The sequence below is a fragment of the Cydia strobilella genome, chromosome 17, assembly GCF_947568885.1.
Source record: "Cydia strobilella chromosome 17, ilCydStro3.1, whole genome shotgun sequence".
NCBI classification, from domain to species: Eukaryota; Metazoa; Arthropoda; class Insecta; order Lepidoptera; family Tortricidae; genus Cydia; species Cydia strobilella.
Window position 1 is genome coordinate 9,735,293 of NC_086057.1, and position 19,620 is coordinate 9,754,912.

The following is a 19,620-nucleotide window of genomic DNA, read 5'->3' on the forward strand; positions in this document are numbered from 1 at the left end:
TGATAGCAATCTGTAGGCAATAAATCGTTAATGGGCTATCGGTTGTCCACCGTTGTGATGCGCCAGCGCAGGGCTAGAGATGTGGTGCTATCGATAAATGAGGATATCTATGCATTAGGTAGTAAATCGTTAATGAGGCATAAAAATGTAGGAGTGCGGTGATATAGATAAGTGAGGATATCCACTGTAGGGCTTTTTAGTATTTTTTGCGAGATCTCGCTAAATACCGAGATCTTGCGAGATTGGGCCTCTTAAATCTTGCAAATACCGAGATTGATGATTATGTTGCAAGATTGCACTCCCTAGTTTTAATTTCAACTCTGGAAAACACGTTTTAACTATGATATACATGAAAACGAATTCAACTAGGGAAAACACGTTTTAATTAAGTCAGACCGGGTTTACGATAATATGTTTTATTGACAATGTGAAGACTTTTTACTGGAGGATGCAAAACTATAGGTGAATATATCGATATTTTACTAATTATTGATATAATGTGGCACATCACTAGATCCGCTGCCTGAAGGCGCCCGCGCAAAGCAAGTGAACTTTCACCGTGCGTCCGCGCCTTTAGATTTATCCTACCTCATAATACAGGATACTAACACCTTTGTGGCTGTAGAAACAAGGCTCATTATACTATGATTACGGCAGAACAGGTGTGACTTAGATGACGCGATGATTATGTTTAAACTTTGTCGCTATACCTAACTGTAGCTTCTATTTAATCAATATGAAATTCTTATATGTAATTATTAATCAATCAATTATCAATCGAAATATTAATACGCTTAGGAAAACAGGTCGAAAATAATGGAGAAATCACTAGCATTTAAAAAATGTCCTTTGTTTTAAATAGAGTATGCTGTAGCTAATAGTGTCCTAAACTATCTCCAATTTGAAACAAAGCTTGTATTCAGTAAGCTATTTAGCTCAAATCATTTTTATTGAGTTTTAGTTCGTATACTTAATAAGTGACAAATTCAATAAAATCTTATACCTTGTAATATAATATGTAATACTAGTATGATGTTTACGGTGGGAGCCCATCACTTAACTTCCATCATACGGGACGGGATAAAATCTTGTACATATACCTAACTATGAATAAGATTTCTTTAAGTTTTTAACCTTACATTAAGCTAAGGCATTGCATTGTAACGAGCCAATCTGAAATACAATAGCAAAATGTCACCGCAATCCAAAATCACAATAGCTGACCCCACAGATATCGAACCTTTATCGATGATCGTAGTTTTCTTAAAGTTCAAGTGCATGCTACGACATTGGCATTCCGTCGATGATCTCTGATCCCACTACCATCCGACTATTAATTTATTTAATTTGGGCCCCTAATTACACACAATCGTGTGTCGTGACGATGCTGACACACAAGGTAGTCTTTTGTGGATCCGTCATGGCGTCTGACATGTGTTTTAGGTAGGGCTGCCGCTTCTCAGTTTTTCGTGGCGCGTCAATTGACCATCTGAGATAAGATTTTTTTTATTGTACCTATAGAAGGTTATGTGACCAATTACCGTAGCCCATGGACACCTGCTACACCAGAGTACGTTACCGCCTTTAAGATGGGAGTACGGTAGGTACAGTTAGCTGCAGAGAAAAGGCACCCCCCCTGCATACAAATTTCTGTAAAGTATGGACGTAGGGTACTTTTTCTCCTTTTTTGAAGATTTGAAGTTCATATCGGTCCGGAAATACTGCGGGCGACAGTTCATTCCATAGTTCTGGAGAAACGCCCAGTTGAAGACTGCCCACCATCTATGTAGTGGAGATGGAATGTATGATACATTATGTATGTATGTAAACACTTTATTATACTCGTACATAAGACAGATTATAAACACAATAAAAAACAAAAATATATACAACGTACAAAGGCAAACTTATCCCTATAAGCGATCTCTTCCTGTCAACCTTTGAGCAATTGAGCATTATCTTGATATTTCTAAAATAACATTGTTTGTAATTTAGTAATAATAGGGCAATTTTGTAAGTCCGATATAAGCTAGGTAGTGCTTATAAATAATACATTTGCCCCTAAATAAACTACTACAATGTTTGATAGTGAAAACATCAGACCCATTTTTGAGTTTTTTTTATGTTATAATTAAAGAACAAATCGGCGTTCAGTAAAAATTGCATAATTTTTGCCTGGATTTCCCATGTATAAGTAGGTATAGTAAATTACTGCTTATCTGTATCTTAATACTTCATTATTTTGGATGCTTCGAAAATTAGAAAATAACTAAAATGGCAAGTTGCTCATCAGACAACTGACAACCCTAATATGCCTTTCTAGGCACACATGATTCTTAGCGCCTTTGACGTACCCCCTCTGAGACCCGCCACCCAAGCTATACGGGGGGCAGGGTAAACCAACATATACGGGACGGGTAATTCCGTATCCTATCGAATGGTAGTAATTGCGTCAATCATACGTAGGTTTTTTTATGTAATTGTTTTGTTATCTTGGAGTCCTCTGACCAAGCTGTGTTGATTTTAAGCTTCGGTCCCTTTGAAGTAGGAAATCTTTAAAAAAACAAGTGAGTACCATCAATAAGAAGAAGTATAATGGTGACCTGTGCAAAATATCGATGTTATTCAATATTACCTTGATAAATGTTCAATTCTCAATTTTATTTTCAATACATTAGACAAGGTTTTCGCGAGGGGCTACAGATCTTCAAAAAAGGAGTGTACAGATTTTTAAAGGGTCGGCAACGCGCATGTAATATCTCTGGTGTTGCAGGCGTCCATAGGCTACGGTAACTGCTTACCATCAGGCGGGCCGTATGCTTGATTGCCACCGACGTGGTATAAAAAAAGACAAGTAAAAACATGGCCGATCGATAGTGAGATCGAGACGACACCTGCCAAAATTGTGCTGCAAATAAGGCATTATCAATTTATCATGCTCAGTGCCGGATTAAGCCAGCCCGGGGCCTGTAGCAAATTTTATCATGGGGCCCATGGATTGTTTTAATTTTGTTGGACGAAGTGAAACTTAGGTTTTTTTACGGCCACAATGCGTAGGTACGCGGCCCCCAAACGCGCGGTGCCCGTGGCATTTGCTACTTTTTCCACGTGGCTAATCCGCCACACTAATTTTTTCATGTAACAATGTTTTGGACATAAGGCTGCCTTTCCACTGAGGCGGAGATGAGAGGAGGCGTCATCCTGCAGAGCGGAAAAAGAGAGCCAAGATGTTCTTGGTTTTAATTGATAATTTTGTCTTATAACGAATCAATGAACGATTGTTTCACCAATGTCTGTAATTAATTTTGATTACAATTAAAATCTAAATCTTTATATGATCCATAGATATATTTTTTGACTAGTTCAGTGCCATCTACGTAGGTATAGGCACCTACTACAGAATCAGAACCCCTTTTTTTGTCAGCGCCTAACCAATGCTTTTTATGATTCTACGAATGATTACAGCGTTCGATTCAATGACAAAGAAGGCTCGATTGACATCTAATGCTAGATAATTATTGGTATGACGTAAGAAGTTGTTATTTACTGGTTTTTGTACTTACCATAATTTGGTATGAGTTCATGACACGTGTAACGTCAGGTCATAATATAAGGACATGTCCTTACTGACGCGACCACGAGATGCCATATATTATATTATGTCTGCATAGTTACCATTAACTTTGCACCGGCTTGATCAGAACAAAGTGAGGAGTGTCATTTATGAACGTTTTATTTTCATAGAACTTTGACATTAATGATGACATTCCACACTTTGTGATTTCCATGCAGAGTTAGCTTGTTAGCGTGGGCCTTGGGCCGACTCTGTCTTATTTATTGACGAATGAAACTGCCCAAAGAGACAGTGGCGTACCTTTGTACGTTACTATAGGGTTATATTAATATATGTAATACACAATTAATACGAATGGGTCTATTGAAATTTTTTTTTTGAAATTACTCAATTTGTTCCTAGTATCCATGAAGATATTTTAGGTATAAGATTAGTATTTACAAAAACCCTCATGGCCGGCTCGAACTCCGTACAAACCTGTAAAAAGCCCGTAAATTGTTTTATCGCAGAAATGGAACTAAACTGGAATATATATTATTAACTATGTATTATGCAATCATTTAGTTTAGGTAATAGTCTCAAAGAACAGTCTTATTCCTACCTAAAATGAACCTTCATGTGGAATCATGACAATTCTTATTTATAATTTTGGCTTAGGCAGTTTTTTTTTTAAATCTTTATTAAAGAGCTTTATCGCTTAGCGATTATGTCGCTCCATATAGTCATCATACCATCACACTCACTTGCGATTACTAAGGCCTATATTTACTAGCTTAAACAGTGCTCTGGCCTCGTCCGACAATGGAGAAGCCAGGGCACTATTGCAGCCACCAACATTGTTAAAAATATTACATGATATTTTCAGTTGGCTCCTAAAGGATTCGTTCCTAAAGGATTAGTTCGGCTTAGGCAGTCTGTTGTACTGTAATTTATCTCATGAAATAAATAATCTAATCTAATGACAGGAGGCGTTAGCCCAGCAGTGTGACATTTATATTCTGGTGGTCATGTTCATGACAAAAATAGTACCATACAGGTTTTGTCTTCATGTCCTACCTGCCTCCGGCTTGCATAACTCACCGAGCATCGAACGCGGACCCTCCCAGTGACAGCCCGCCGCCGGCAGCCGACAATGGGGATTGTTCCACGATCGCGATACGACTCGTTCCTTATTATTTATTGTGTGCCTAACAATTACCTATAGGAGAGATGCTCAGCTTCGTTTTGCTTGTAATGTGGTTAATGTCGTGCTTTGTCGTAAGATGCGGTTTGTAATAATGATTTTACAAAGTATGTTCACGGAGTATCGGATAGTGACAGTGAATTCTTCCCTTAACCATATTAAAGGACTAGCTTAATAGAAATCCCTAAATCCAGCCTAATTGTCACCATATAGTCCTAAAAATTCTGCTTAAGGAAAAACTGGTAATTTTTTTAAATAAAACTATGAAAACGGATTATATCGCGTATATTGAATTTATAATACATCCAATTAATTTAGTAATTTTTTCCTTATAATATCTTATTACCTACCTATGCCATATAAAAAGTTAAATTAAAAAAAAATTGGCTGACAGGACATAATAACAACAAGAAATTCGCGATATAGACACGGTTGAAAATGTGATTTAAGAAACGGTTGATTCACTTAATAAATTAAAACAGTGGCGGTGTAATATTTGTAGAGAACTCGGTTGATTTGACTTTCCTCATCTTTATAGCAAAACCTACTACGGAAATGAAGTTCTATATGGACGCTCCATCAGTGACAAAACTGACAAATAACCTTGTATCACTAACAAATAACCTTTTTATAGGAAACTAAAGGTACCATTCGAGTTCAGATTACACCAGCATTACTGCTGCATTAACGCGGCGCGACATTACTATATACAGATTGTATTGCTGCCGTAAGTGTCAAAATCAATGTTTCTGTCCGGATGTTTGACATTTGCGACATTAATGCAGTTGGTAGTAATGTCGCTCTGCAATACTGCAGCAGTAATGCTGGTGTAGTCTAAATCCGATCCGTACCTATAGAATCGATCACTGTTATATTTAATCAGAATCTGTTAGTTTAGCGATGAAAAGATAAAGAAATTTAGTTTTATTTATAATATGTATGTATTAATTAATAAATAAGCATTAGTAACTGCTACTGAAATACTGCAAATGAAAATGTAGTTTTTGAGAGTAGACCTAGCTTAGAAAATAGTCAAACGGCCAAACCAATTAGAGATCACTGCTTGGTCGACGTGACACTCACAGGCCCACAACACCCCAGCAATAATAACCAATTATTAATAAAATCCTAAAAATATGCCATTCACATTTCTAACTAATCAGGCTTGATTAAATTTCTCTAGTAATTTAAAGGCTAATTTCCGAAAAAGCGGTAATGCTCCGAATGTCCCGATAGCTTGAAATTGAAAATTGAAAAAAAAAAAAAATAGCTTAAAAAATAATGTAAGCACAAGCACAAGTCAAGTTCCTATATTGTTGGCTTATGGTCTATTTTGCCATGATGATGTGTAAGGGTTATTGACTATGACTAGTTGTACGATCAAAGGCGGCGGTCAATAAAACTGATTGACTGATAATGAACGCGAGGCGATCTGTCGTGAGAATCTCGAGTCTCGACCCGTTAACGGGGACTTTTACAACTGGGCGGGTGGGGTGCGACATCTAGCGATTTAGACTCACCCCCTCCCTTCCGATGGCATACATTACATTATTTCAGAATTGTTGGAATTATAGGTAGGTAATTTTCTGTCAAATAAATAATTCAAAATTAAAAAATGTATTCTGCAAGTAGACCTTAAAAGCTCTTTTCCAAGTCAATACAACATTTACAGTGACATCATGAAAAAGTAAGTAAGTAAACATTTTATTGTACGAAAAAGAAAGGAATCATGGAAAAATACTCAGCAACACATTTATTTTTTATAAATAAAAATGTGAAAGTGATGGATTTGGACAAACTTATTTTTATAAAGTTTACCTAAGCAGACATGACATTTAAAAACCAGCCAAGTGTGAGTCGGACTCGCGCACGATGGATTACGTACCATTACGCAAAAAACTGCAAAAAAATCACGTTTGTTGTGTGGGAGCCCCACCTAAATATTTATTTTATTCTGTTTTTAGTATTTGTTGTTATAACGACAACAGAAATACATCATTTATGAAAACTGTCTAGCTGTCGCGGTTCATTAGATACAGCCTGGTGACAGGCAGATAGACATACAGACGGACGGACAGCTAAGTCTTAGTAATAAGGTCCCGTTTTTACCCTTTGGGTACGGATCCCTAAATTTCATAAGTAACTAGTAATTACCTTCCGAAGTATTGCTATGGGATGATCGCCCACAACCAAATCCTGTTATTCGCTTTCCTTGTTCAGCCTTTTTACTGGCAAGGAACAAATTCATAAAATATACTAATTAGATGTTATATGTATTAGTTCTCTGCGACAATAATTAATCCCATATAAAACTCCTTAAAGCTTTCATCTTAAAATAAAGCAACATAGCCACCAATTAAATTAAGAAAGGCATACACATAAATAATAAACTTGCTTACAAACAAAAAAAAAAACAGTAGAAATAAAATATGTATGCTTACTCGATTATTTCATTCAAAAACAATATTTGAACATTTTAAACACAAATCTGAAAGCAAAAACACCTTCAAAACCCAAAAACGCTACCGCTTCGATAGCGCCCGCGTACACTCGGCCACACAACCGCATCTAACTACAACTTTACAACTGATACACTCAAAAGAAATCCACCCATTTAGGATTCGTCATGCAATTTGTCAATCGATCCACCGTCACCGCACATCGGCTGGCTATTAAATGTCAATTTTATAAAAAAAAGCTTTGCGCTCGCCGCTCGCTTTGGGTCGTAAGAATTAATTGCGATGACAAATCCATTAATTTAGATTGCTCCTAACCTAACTGGTTCGTTTACTCTTCGATAAATGGTAACTTTTGAACTTTACTTCGGTTATTACTCTAATATTACACCTATTTAATAAGTAAGGGAAAGTAATTAAGGGCCAGCCCACGATCTCGTCGAAGGGAACCTACTACTTGCCACGCGTTCAGACACAATGGCTACGCGCTCGTACAAAAGAAACAATGGCTTTTGTTTAACTGATTAGGGTCTTAGGCGTAAAAATCATTTGAAAAGATTCAAACTATACCTATATGTATCTTATTGCTAATGTTCAAAACTAAACGATCTTCCCATAAAGCCCAAGTTTCCATAACTTTTTTGAACTCTTCCATAATTAAATTGTTAAAATACTAAAATTTTAGAATTCACGAATTCCTAGTCGAACCACCAGTATCACCACTGAGTCCAATGATACGACAAAAACGTCGGTTCAAATCGAAATTGGTGCAATTAAGTAGCATTTGATGTTTCGAATGATCGTTGGTTATAATTGTGCGTGGAAAAAGAACTTTTTTGGTCACTTTTGTGACCATTATCTATCCGTTAAACTATGAATAGCCCAATTCCAATGATATAGAGGCGAAATTTCTAATCAATTCGGTAATTCTGATGGTAAAAAGTAAAATTGTTAACATTTTGGGTTTTTTCCTCACATGCATTATAAGATGTTTTGAGTTCAAAAATTGAACAGTTGTGTAATTTCTTAGGGTCATGTTATAATCAATTAAGTTATTTATATGTTATTAGTAGAAAGTCAATTTAACACCTGACACGAGACTGGATGTCGGTGATAACGACTGGAATCAACTACCATGAGTAATTGTCTTCAGAACAGGTCTTATTTAGCTTTATCTTAAGTGAATTCGCGTCTTTAATATCAATTTTATTAACAACACTCATTTATTTTGTTTCAAAACAAGTAGAAATCGATTTAATTAAAACTGTCACTTGGTAATATATTTTTTGTTTGCGTAAGTCTTTTTATTTATCTGTCTTTTAAAAATGTCTAAGAATTGCTTGCGTATAGGATGTTTCTTTTGCCATTGGTCGTTCACTAGTTAAAAGAACAATGCTTTGGTCTCTCAACCTTCTCATCACTGGGCGCAGTTACTGGAAAATTACACTGTTCAGGTCATATAGCAGGTAAATAAACTCTTGTACATAATATACCATTGTGTCTTCCACACTGAGATTGCAGCCATTGGACGGACTGGCCAACAATTACTCGAAGCGACAAAATCATCAAAGCATAACATCCGTATGTAACGTAACTTACCACAGCATAAAAATATTTAAGAACCAAACTGGCAGCCGCTAGAGTGTCGGTAATTAATTTGTTCGTTTCTTGTTAATCTGTGGTTCATATACGGGTGCCGTGACCAGGATAATGTTGCTGAGTAGAAAATAAAGCTTGTCACGATTTTGCGCGTTAGAATGGAGACGTAAGGCAGTGATTGTGGAATTCGAAGTGTAATATTAAATTTGTTTCTTGGTAAGTGAGTGTCAGTCGTCATGGTTTGGTAGTTGCGTGTTTCTTCACCGTTCTGTCCGAGGTTGCAATAGCTGTCGTAGATAATGTGCTTTGTGATGATTACACTGATATGTGTAACGGAGTCTTTACGTGACCGGAATGCTACTTACATGGTCTCTTTATTGCGAATTCGGAATGTTCGTTGAAATACTTTTAAATTCATAATTTTTCAATACTCTACCTGGGTGTAATTAAGCCGTTTAAATGATGCTTTTAATCGATATCAGTGACAAGAATGTTAAGCTTGTGGTCCTAATGATGGTTATGACCTTTTCCCATCATGCAAAGCAGATAGTTAACTAAGAGTAAATTGCAAAATAACAGGCAAAAACCTTGTATTGGTTCTTCTTTGAACCAATAATAAGATTTTTATAAGGAATTTAAATCAAAAGATCATATTGTATAGTTGGCTTTTTTGGAACAAAACTAAGAAAGGAGAATATTAATTACTTTTCTTTTTCAGCTTTGCCAATATACTATTTTTACCCCATATTATCACATTCTTTACATTCTTTAAAAGTCACATTCCAAGAAGAAACGAAGATAAATAGTATTGCAAAAATTACTACACGCTTGGTTTTTACACAAAAGTGACGCATTTGCATCAAACAGACATTAACCATAAACCTATAAAAAGCTCACAATTGTAAGCAGCTTACGTAATGTAAGCACATAACAACCACTTACAGCCCAAAAGGAAACCTTAAGTTGAAAGTCCGGGCATTCCAGTAATCCAGAAAGCAGGGATTTGTCAAAAAAGTGGACGACAGTGTCCCCGGGCGGGCGCGAGCTGGGTTATTATGCAAAACTAAAGTCAAGGCCTTACGGCAATGGGCTTACGGTGAGGGGCTTACATGGTGTCCCTTATATTTGAATGCATCAAATAATTCTTCAAAAGTAAAAAGCTTCTTCTTCTTCTACCTAGTGTTATCCCGGCCTTTGCCAGGGTCCGCTTTCTTACTTGCCTTTCTCCACTTTGCTCGATCCTGGGCGTCCTCTCGCGTAAGCCCATTTGCACTCATATACGCTTTCACGACATCGAGCCATCGATTTTTTGGTCTGCCCTGGGTCTGCTTTTTTGGGTCAAAAGTAAAAAGCTTATTAAACCAAAATGCCTAGGTACAACATAGACTTGTTGAAATTATTTGACATGTTTTATTTTATTAGTAACTGACTCTCGTCTCTTTATCCTCTGTCGCCATGCCTGTCACGTTCTAACAAGTATGTAACTACGAAAGTGACTCATGACAAGACAGGCGATAAAAACGCGACCATACTACCACCGAGGCGTTTTAAACCCTTAATTCAGGGTCGTCAAAAGTCGTCGTTGGGCTCGGTTCGCATCGGCAGACGCCTGTCGACGTGTCGACAGTTTTTTCGCTCTTATTGCGCAGATATAAAGCTTTTTTCCCTATCGGCTTTTGCCGATTCCGCGTCGATATATCTGGGGAGACACTCATAGTGACGAGATGACGACATAATAAGCTACCTATACATTTGGTTTTACTGACCTAGCTGTAGGAATACCAAGTAGGTACATTTTCTTCGAGTATTTAATCTTTCCAACCATAATTAAATACAGGTGTTTTTTTCTAAGATTGAAGAAATAAGCTAAAGCAAATTCGACACATATAATCCAACCTCAAAACCACTGAGGGCGGTGACGGAATGTCAAAAAATTTCGCTCCAATGTGACCAGCGCGGGACTCAAACCCAAATTACCGAGATGGTCGCCTCGGGACAAATGGCACCGGCCTCTTTGTGAGTTTTTTCCTATGAATCATCGTAGATTGATATTATTTGCCTGTCTCTGCTGACTCGACTCGTAATTAATTGATATGTGCTTCAAAATTGTTGTAATTTTAACGGAATGCTGGCTAACGGAGAGACTGTCAAGAAATGCGCATTTGGATGAGAAATTTGTTGAGATTGAATAGTTAGATTGTACACAGATCATAGTTTTTTAATAATAATAGGGAAAGGGAATACTGGAATTTGAAAATAGCATCACAGATTTTATTTATAGTTTATAAATCGATGTTAACCAGACTGTTTTATAATATTTTATGAAGCGGAATATCTATAGATTTGAATGTTGACTTCGCCTGTCCATTTGTACTGTACTTGCCTATTTAATGCTAAAAATTCTTTGTGGCGACAAATTCAAATTGAGACATCTACGTTTGGACTTTGAAAATGTAAAATACCTAGTACAGTTGAAAACATACGAAAAATCGTATTTTTTTGTGGGGGTTTCTTAAAATTGGGGCTACTACTTCAAAATCTTTAACTGTACTCCATAAAATTGTTCCATCACATTGTATTCTCATTCTTTCCCCCGGGTCTTCGACATTCAAATGTGTAACGTCTCGCGACCGCGCGTTCTGTGACCGTTCCAGCGCACGCGCATCTGAATTATTCATAAATGGACGTCCGTAATTAAATGTCTTGCCAGTAAAAACCACTGACACCTTCCTGTTGGGATTGTAACGTATGATTTAGATGAAGAAATGGCTTAAAAACCCGCATAATGGATCAGGCGCCAGAGAATCGAAGCATTTTATACGATGATTAAAAAAAGTTATTATGTACTACAAACTTGATTGGCATTATGCAATAGTAATTTAATGGTACATCCTATCTGCTATCATTGCTGAAGGCTAGGTAGCTATTGTTCATGATGATAGTATTGTCTTATATTAAGTAAGATTTACTATCAGACGTTCAATAGGTAACCTTTTTAGCCGTAGTATTAGTGTCAGACCTAATAGATTCGTTGGGTTGGTTCTAATAACTAGCCAGTTTCAAGTAGTTGTTATTTTATACCTATTATCATACCTACTTTACACTTATAAACTCGAATCTGTTTTTTTAATGCCTAGTTCTAACATCAAGAAATACGAGTATCATTGACAAATATCTGCTTGGTCAATGACATAATAATATCTCGTGTGTAATACAATATTCAAGAGAACAAACACTTTTATAAATCTTAAGTATTTAAATACTACTCGAAAATCGTTAAACCAACTCATCGGTAACTACAATATGCCTTATAATTATGCAAATTATGTTTTGATAAGTATTAATCAAACATCAGTTGACATTGCCATCGTGACACGACAACCTACAATAACAATACATTTCCTTGTACAGTGTGTATTATTAACCATGTCACATTAATCTATTAGGAAATCTCAATGTACAGTACTAGAGAAAGGTTAAAGCGACACGGTACTAAGCTATCGTTAACTTCTTCACTCAAGTAAATCAAACAAAAAATGACTCGAAGCATCTAATAAGAGTTTGCGCAGTAATTATTGGTCTGGCTTAAATGTAGGGGAACGCGTGATACGCTAAATGTCAAGTACGTAGTACGTTTCCTAGCTAATTATAATGTTTTTTCTGTATTCCACTTTATTAGTGATTAATTAGTTTTGTATCTTGATTTAGTGTGGAGGATGTTTGGGTTAACATCCGTGTTTGGAACGGCATTCGTTGTGTCACTTAATGTCAATTGAACTTGTTAAAAATAAGTAAATAAAATTGTCTGAGGTTATCTTTGGTACTATTTGTTTGTTTTGATTCATTCATTAGCTTCGTCAAATTTTCTCGATCACCTAAACATATGTGAAACAAAAAAAGGTCAAGAAACAGGTGCTAACAATGAACGTTTAGTTTAAATGCTATTACTATTACCCAAAATCATGTTTAACCTAGCGCTAGAGGCAACTCAAGCCACATTATAAAATATTTAGAATTTCATCAAAATTACGTCTTTTTTAGAAAAAAAGGATAATTTTGATTTTTTGTGTAAAAAATAAGGGTGTAATTACGGTCACAAAGCGGTTACAGGGGACAATTAGGTTTTGACGGGTGGTGATAAATGGATATCTGGCACCGTCAGAACGTTGCCGAAGGTGTGGAGTCGCCTTGATGTGTAATAGACTTGATCGTTTGTTGACGGACATCAGACAAATTGAAATTTGACTTTCAAATTGTAACCTACAGATAAAGTTTGCGATGTGTAGGTAGGTGTAGGTAAACTCAGCCACGGATTGGCGTAGTGTGGGACGAGTGACGATTTAGGCAAGGTAGGCAGGAGATGGACAACAGTGAACGCAGATCATGCTTAATGGCGTAAAATGAGAAAGACAAAGACTGTGACTGTGAGACTGTTTTTCGTTTTGTTATTTTTTATGTACAATAAAGTATATACATACTTACTGCTTACTGCTTACTGCTAGCCTTTCTCCGCAGACGTCTTGTCTGGTTGCCCTTGGCATAGGCCTCTCCCATATTCCTCCACGAGTCCCTGTCCAGAGCCTGTCTTCTCCAGAAGGCTCCAGCCACCTGCCTGAACTCGTCTTCCCATCTCATTTTTTGTCTTCCATCATCCCTTTTTCCGTCTCTTGGGTACCATGTTGTGATGTCTTTTGACCATTTTTCTCTTTTGTCTCGGAGCATGTGGCCGGTCCACTTCCATTTTAGTTTTTTCATAGTGTGGTTTACGTCGATTATTTTTGTTCTCTTTCTAATGTCCTCCAGTTTTATTCTATCTCTAAGTTTTATATTCAACATGCTTCTTTCCATACTATTTTGGCAGACTTGGAGAGCTTTCCTCTCCTTGACAGTTAGGGCCCAAGTTTGACATCCATATGTAAGGCAGGGAAGGATACAAGTGTTAAATACTTTGGACTTAATGTTTGTTGGTATTTGGTTGTTCTTCACTATTTCCTTTAAAGACCAATATCTTTTCCATGAGTTCCCGATTCTAGTGTCTACTTCTTGTTGTGTCAAGTTTTGAGGTGATATCACTTGTCCAAGATATGTGTATTGTTCTACATAGGCAATGAGGTTGTGGTCTATGTATATGTCTTCCTTTACACTGTTGGTCATTATCTTGGTCTTTTCAGTGTTCATAGATAGCCCCACTTCTTTGCTGCGGTCTGCAAGCTGTTGTAGCATTAGGTTTAGGTCCTTCGGGTTGTCACTCAGTAGAATAATGTCGTCAGCAAACCTTAGATTTGTTAGTTTTGCTCCATTTATGTTAAGACCAAAAGATTCCCAGTTAAGTTTTCTAAATACATATTCAAGAACTGCAGAAAACAGCTTTGGTGATAAGGGGTCTCCCTGCTTAACTCCTTTCTGCATGTTAAATAATTGACCATCTCTTTCTGTTCGTATTTTAGCTGTTGAATTTTTATATAGTTCTTGGATTATCCTTATGTATTTTGTTGGTATGTTTTGTGTCCTCAACGCTTCCCATATGTACTTATGTTTCAGTGAGTCGAACGCTTTATTGTAATCTATGAAAGCAAAGTAGTAGATTTTGTTGTATTCTTCATATTTTTCTATCAGCTGTTTGATTGTATGGATATGGTCGACAGTTGAAAATCCACTTCGAAACCCAGCTTGCTCCTTAGGTTGGTTTTCCTCTAATTCTCTGTTTATTCGGTTTAAGGTAACTTTGGAAAATATTTTGTACAAGTTTGTTATTAAGCTGATGGGTCTGTAGTTGTTGACTAGGCTTTTGTCGCCCTTTTTATGAAGTAGTATAATTGTAGAGGTTGTCCATTGTTCTGGTATAGTTTCCGCTATCATAATGTCATTAAATAATTTTGTTGTGGTTCCTAAGATTTGGTCTATACATCCTTTTATTATTTCGTTAGGTATTTTGTCATCACCAGGGGCTTTTCCATTTTTTTGAGATAGGATTGCTTGTCTTACTTCACTTTCCAGAATAGTAGGGACTTCTTCCTCATCTTCTTTATATTCTAGGGGACTGTTGGTGTTCTCTGTATCACTGTATAGTTCCCGATAGAATTCTGTTGCGGTGTCTATGATCAGTGGGCGGGTAGAGACTTTAGTTGCTGTTACTTTGATGTGTAGGTTGGGTATCCATTCAGTTTTATCCCTTAGTTCTTTTAGTGCCTTTTTTGTTCCTCCTGTTCTCTCTATATGGTGTTGTATCGTCTGCAGTCTAGATCTTGCTGTATGTTTTCTAATTTTGTTGTTGATTTCTTTACTCAATTCTGCAATTTCTTTTCTGTTCACGGTTCTGTTCACTATAAGACGCTTTCTAGTTTCCATCAGAGCCCTTGCTTCATCCCCAATCTTATCTTTGTATATTTTCGAGTTGTTGATTTTGCAGGATATAGCTTTAAGTTCTCTTTCTAGTGTATTGTACTTATTCTGAATTGTATCCTCATTTTTGTTTTTGATCATCTGGAGATTAGTTTTTAAAGGTGTTAATAGGTCTTTCGGGAGCGGTAGGTGTATTGGTCTACTGTTTGTTGCTCTAATTATATGTTTTCTACTTGTTTTAGGCTGCTTCATATTAATTTTGCTTCTTACCATGCGGTGGTTTGTGTTGAAGTTGAGTTGGTTTACTGTGTCTAGATCTTTGAAAATGGATGGCTTGTTGGTCAGAATGTAGTCTATCTCATTTTTTGTTTGGCCATTTGGCGAAACCCATGTCCATTTCTTACTATGTTTCTTTTTATAAAAGCTGTTCATTATCTTGAGGTTGTAGGTGAAGGCTAGGTTTATCAAGCGTTATACATACATACATACAAAGACCAGACAGAGGACTAAAATAGGTCTATGATGATAATTAAATGATAACGATGTTAGTGATTGATCGATTATTATGTGAATTTGGGAACCTAATCATTATCATAATAGCTAGTTTTTCACTCTCATCTTCTATGCTAGGAAAGTATGAGGTTTGGACTAGGTACACATTAGTGCGCTTTATATCTGTTATATTATGGTTTATTATTTATATTCAAAAACTCCTAAAATGTCAGTTTTAATCACTTTAATCCCTTTCAATTTCAGTAATTTTATTACCTATACGTGTAATATTTAGCGTGTTGTACGTATAAGTTAAGCGACTCCATAGTTTTTCAAGCCACCATAATTTACCAACAATGCGTCGTATTATTAAAACGAACGTTTTACTAACCGCGAATTATCAAATTTCCCTAGCCTAGCATTATCACATAAGTCCAAATGTCTCGGGGTGCTTTACTAAACCAGGTCACATTGACCTTTCAGGCCCTTTACTTTTAGAAGTATATTTCAAGATTGATAGCCCAAGTTTAAATGGTGGGATGAAGAGAAACGATTAAGAGAAAATTGCAAAAGATTACACACTGACGCTTGTATTTAATCCTGGTTTTTGGTGTAATTATCCTAACTTTCAAATGCACCATTTTGGAACGATTTGATACAGTTTTTAAATGTCTACTGGTCAGTCATTTAGCTATCACGGGGCTGATATCGGGTTTAAAAGGTTTTATTTATAACGCCACTTATGCGATTTGTTTTTTTTTTGGAAAAAAATGACGATTTCTGGAAAACGAGGTAAATTGGTTATATTTTTTTTAATGACATGTTGTAAGCTTAGATCTATAATTATTATGCACGATTGTGTGTCGTCTTTCAAGATACAACAAAACTCAATTCTCTCCATTTTGTTAAGGGGGTTGTGGTTATTTTAACTCTTGTTTTACTCCTGTGTTTATACTTATTCATTGCTCCGTTTCGATTTCAAACTGTATGATTGTAGCTTTAACTTGTACTATCATTATTTCTCAGGTCTCATAACTGAAACGCAACGCAACGCAAGACCAGTCGTTGTGGAGATCCCTGGGGGAGGCCTATGTCCAGCAGTGGACGTCTTTCGGCTGATGATGATGCTGAAACAACAAAAACAGGACACAACAACATTTTAAAATTTAAAACCACTTGTTCTATGAAGATTCGCATAAAACGAATCTGAAACATGTAGTTAAGTCAAGTAGGTCATGGATTTAGGAGTGGTTTTAGTTTATAATAATTTTAAAAATTGTGTAAGTTAAAATCAGTGGGAATATTTTATAAAACTGTTTGTGAAAATGTGGGGATTCAACCCGGTGCAACTAACTACTGGATCACGAAAAAACTCACCTTACGATTAGCTGATCACATAACCTAGAGAAATTGGTAGCCATTTAATGAAATTACACGCTTAATATAGGCACGGCAAAATAGGCGTTTTTAATAATATATTTATTGAGGGTGGGTCCGACAACCGGGAGGAGTCGGGAGCGATTACTTACTTGGCCCATATTCTTGTACACCCTATAGTAAACTTGGGAAAACTAGTTTAACTTTAATCTTGAGATCTATTAACAACGCATATAATCGGAGATTAGAATTATACTGGTCACTCGGCTTCAGTTGGCGCTACGCGCTGTCGGAATAAGAGCACAGAACTATCAGGATATGGGCTGAGCATAATGATTACGGGAGATTAAATAAGTGCCATCAACTGCAGTTACCAGTGAAGTTCTAAGATACGTCCACACTAGCGCTTTCTGAAGAATGCTTTAAAAATCGAAGCATGCTATAAGGCTGTTCAGGCAGCTGTCGCATCACCGTTGGTAAGCGAGAACCGTGTGTTTTCATTGCGTGAGTTTTAATAGAAAAAGTTCTCGCCAGCAGTGGAAGTGGACATAATCAAATGCTGAAATGATGCGTTTCACCCGAGTTAAACACTCTACTTTTCATTTCGAATACGAGGAAAGTAAAATGCATTTTTTTTTTAAACATGACCAAGTATAAACTTTCATAGTACTTTTTAAGTGTATTTTCAGTTAACAATTTAGCCTAAAGTGTCGTAATTTATGTAATAGAGAGTCAAATATCAAAATGTAAATTGTACAACAAATCCATTTGAACTCAAATTTCAATTGCTTATCGTAAAAAAAAATTAAAAATCGTACTTCGAACGTAAAATGCTCTAGTGCAGACACGTATCATTTTCTGCGCACCTTTTAGAACAACTATGATCCTTTTTCAGAGCATGAGAAATGAAAATGAACATTTCCGAATCACGTTTCTTAATTAAATAAATAAAGTAACATTTCCCGCCCGCTCCCGTCCTTTGTGAACTTTCCCTTAATCCCCGTATTATTTTTTATAAAAAGTGATTAGACCCATTGGCACAGTGAAGAACTATCAATCACTCCATAGGTATAATTATAGGGGCTATGGGCACGGACGACCCAGGTAATGATTTCGGCTCTTTAAAGGACGATTTTAAATTAAAGAGTTTTTAATCATATTTTTTATTTATGCCCAATTTGAAAAGAATGTCTTTGGTCTCCACGATTTGTATTAAACGTGATTTAATTTAAATAGGATTGTTAATATTGCTTAGACGCCGCCGACTGATGCTATTCGATGTTGGTTGTTTCAGGATGGCTCATAGACACACTGGTCTATTTTAAAACGATAACTTTATAAATAAGATATTTGGCAAAATTTGCCCATCATCCATATATCAAATAGTCCAATAGGCCATATCCCACTGCTAATAGGTACATATAATGAAAAGCCTGGGTATCGAATGTTAAAAATGAATGTTTAGACCAATGTGTTAATTTAAAAATTTCAGCTACACTGTTGCTTGATAATGATAATATTTCAATTAGTAGGTACCTAATACAATTACTCGATTAAAAACTACCTAACTTAAATATAAGTACCTACTTAACATATACAACGTAGGTAGCGTTGTTCCCATTTCCAATGATTTGGACTAAATCGATAATTTAAGTGCAGTATTTCTTATTTTTATCTAAAATATAAAATAAATAGTTACTAAGGCAAAAGAGAAGTTTTTTTAATTAAATTTTTGTCCCGACAAACGTCTGATAATTCAGATTTTAAATGGTAAAAGCTAACCTGCCAGTTATTATGTAGTCAGTATCCGTTTTACGGGAGTCAGCTTATTAAACATAATGCTCCCAGTATCCTTTCTAAATCACGCTCAACTACACACTAATTCTTTAAATCTACACCAAAGTCGACCTTCTACCCAATTGCATAAAAAAATCACACACGCAAAAAGCAGAATGCAACTTTTGAATACATCTAAGATTAACAAAAACACTCTTATGCCTATGGTAATATAGGAGAATTAGTGTGCAAAACGTAAAAACTGCAACGCGTTTATTAATTGGGCGTTACTCTGTGATTAGGTTTGATACCGAATTCTGGGCTATTTTTAATAATTTTCCTTTTACTTGCATTTAAGAATAAATATAGGCTTCCTTAAAACCCTCCAAGCTAAACAGAAGACATAACTAACACAAATTAGTAAGTAGATTTAAAGGCTAGTAATTTACCATATAGGTATGTATGTACGTAATAAACAAAGTGGGTTGACTTAAAAACTTATTTATTTAGTAGTACATATCAGGTTTATCCCTCAAAGAAAATGTTTGACCCATATTTGGTCTAATTTTAAGCGTCCCCTATTTAATATGAATAAAATAATTCTAAACCTATTAATTCTCACTATAATTTTGGTATTCATAGTCAAAATACTTTATTTTAATACCCGTCTTGATTAGAATGGAACGCTATTATTAAACCATGTCCATAAACGAACAACATTTAAGTAACTCCTGTCAATAAACATCATAAAAAGCCAAAAATAATGATGACAAAACACAAACGACACCCGTACCTTAAACGAAAGCTTTCATACCCCAACC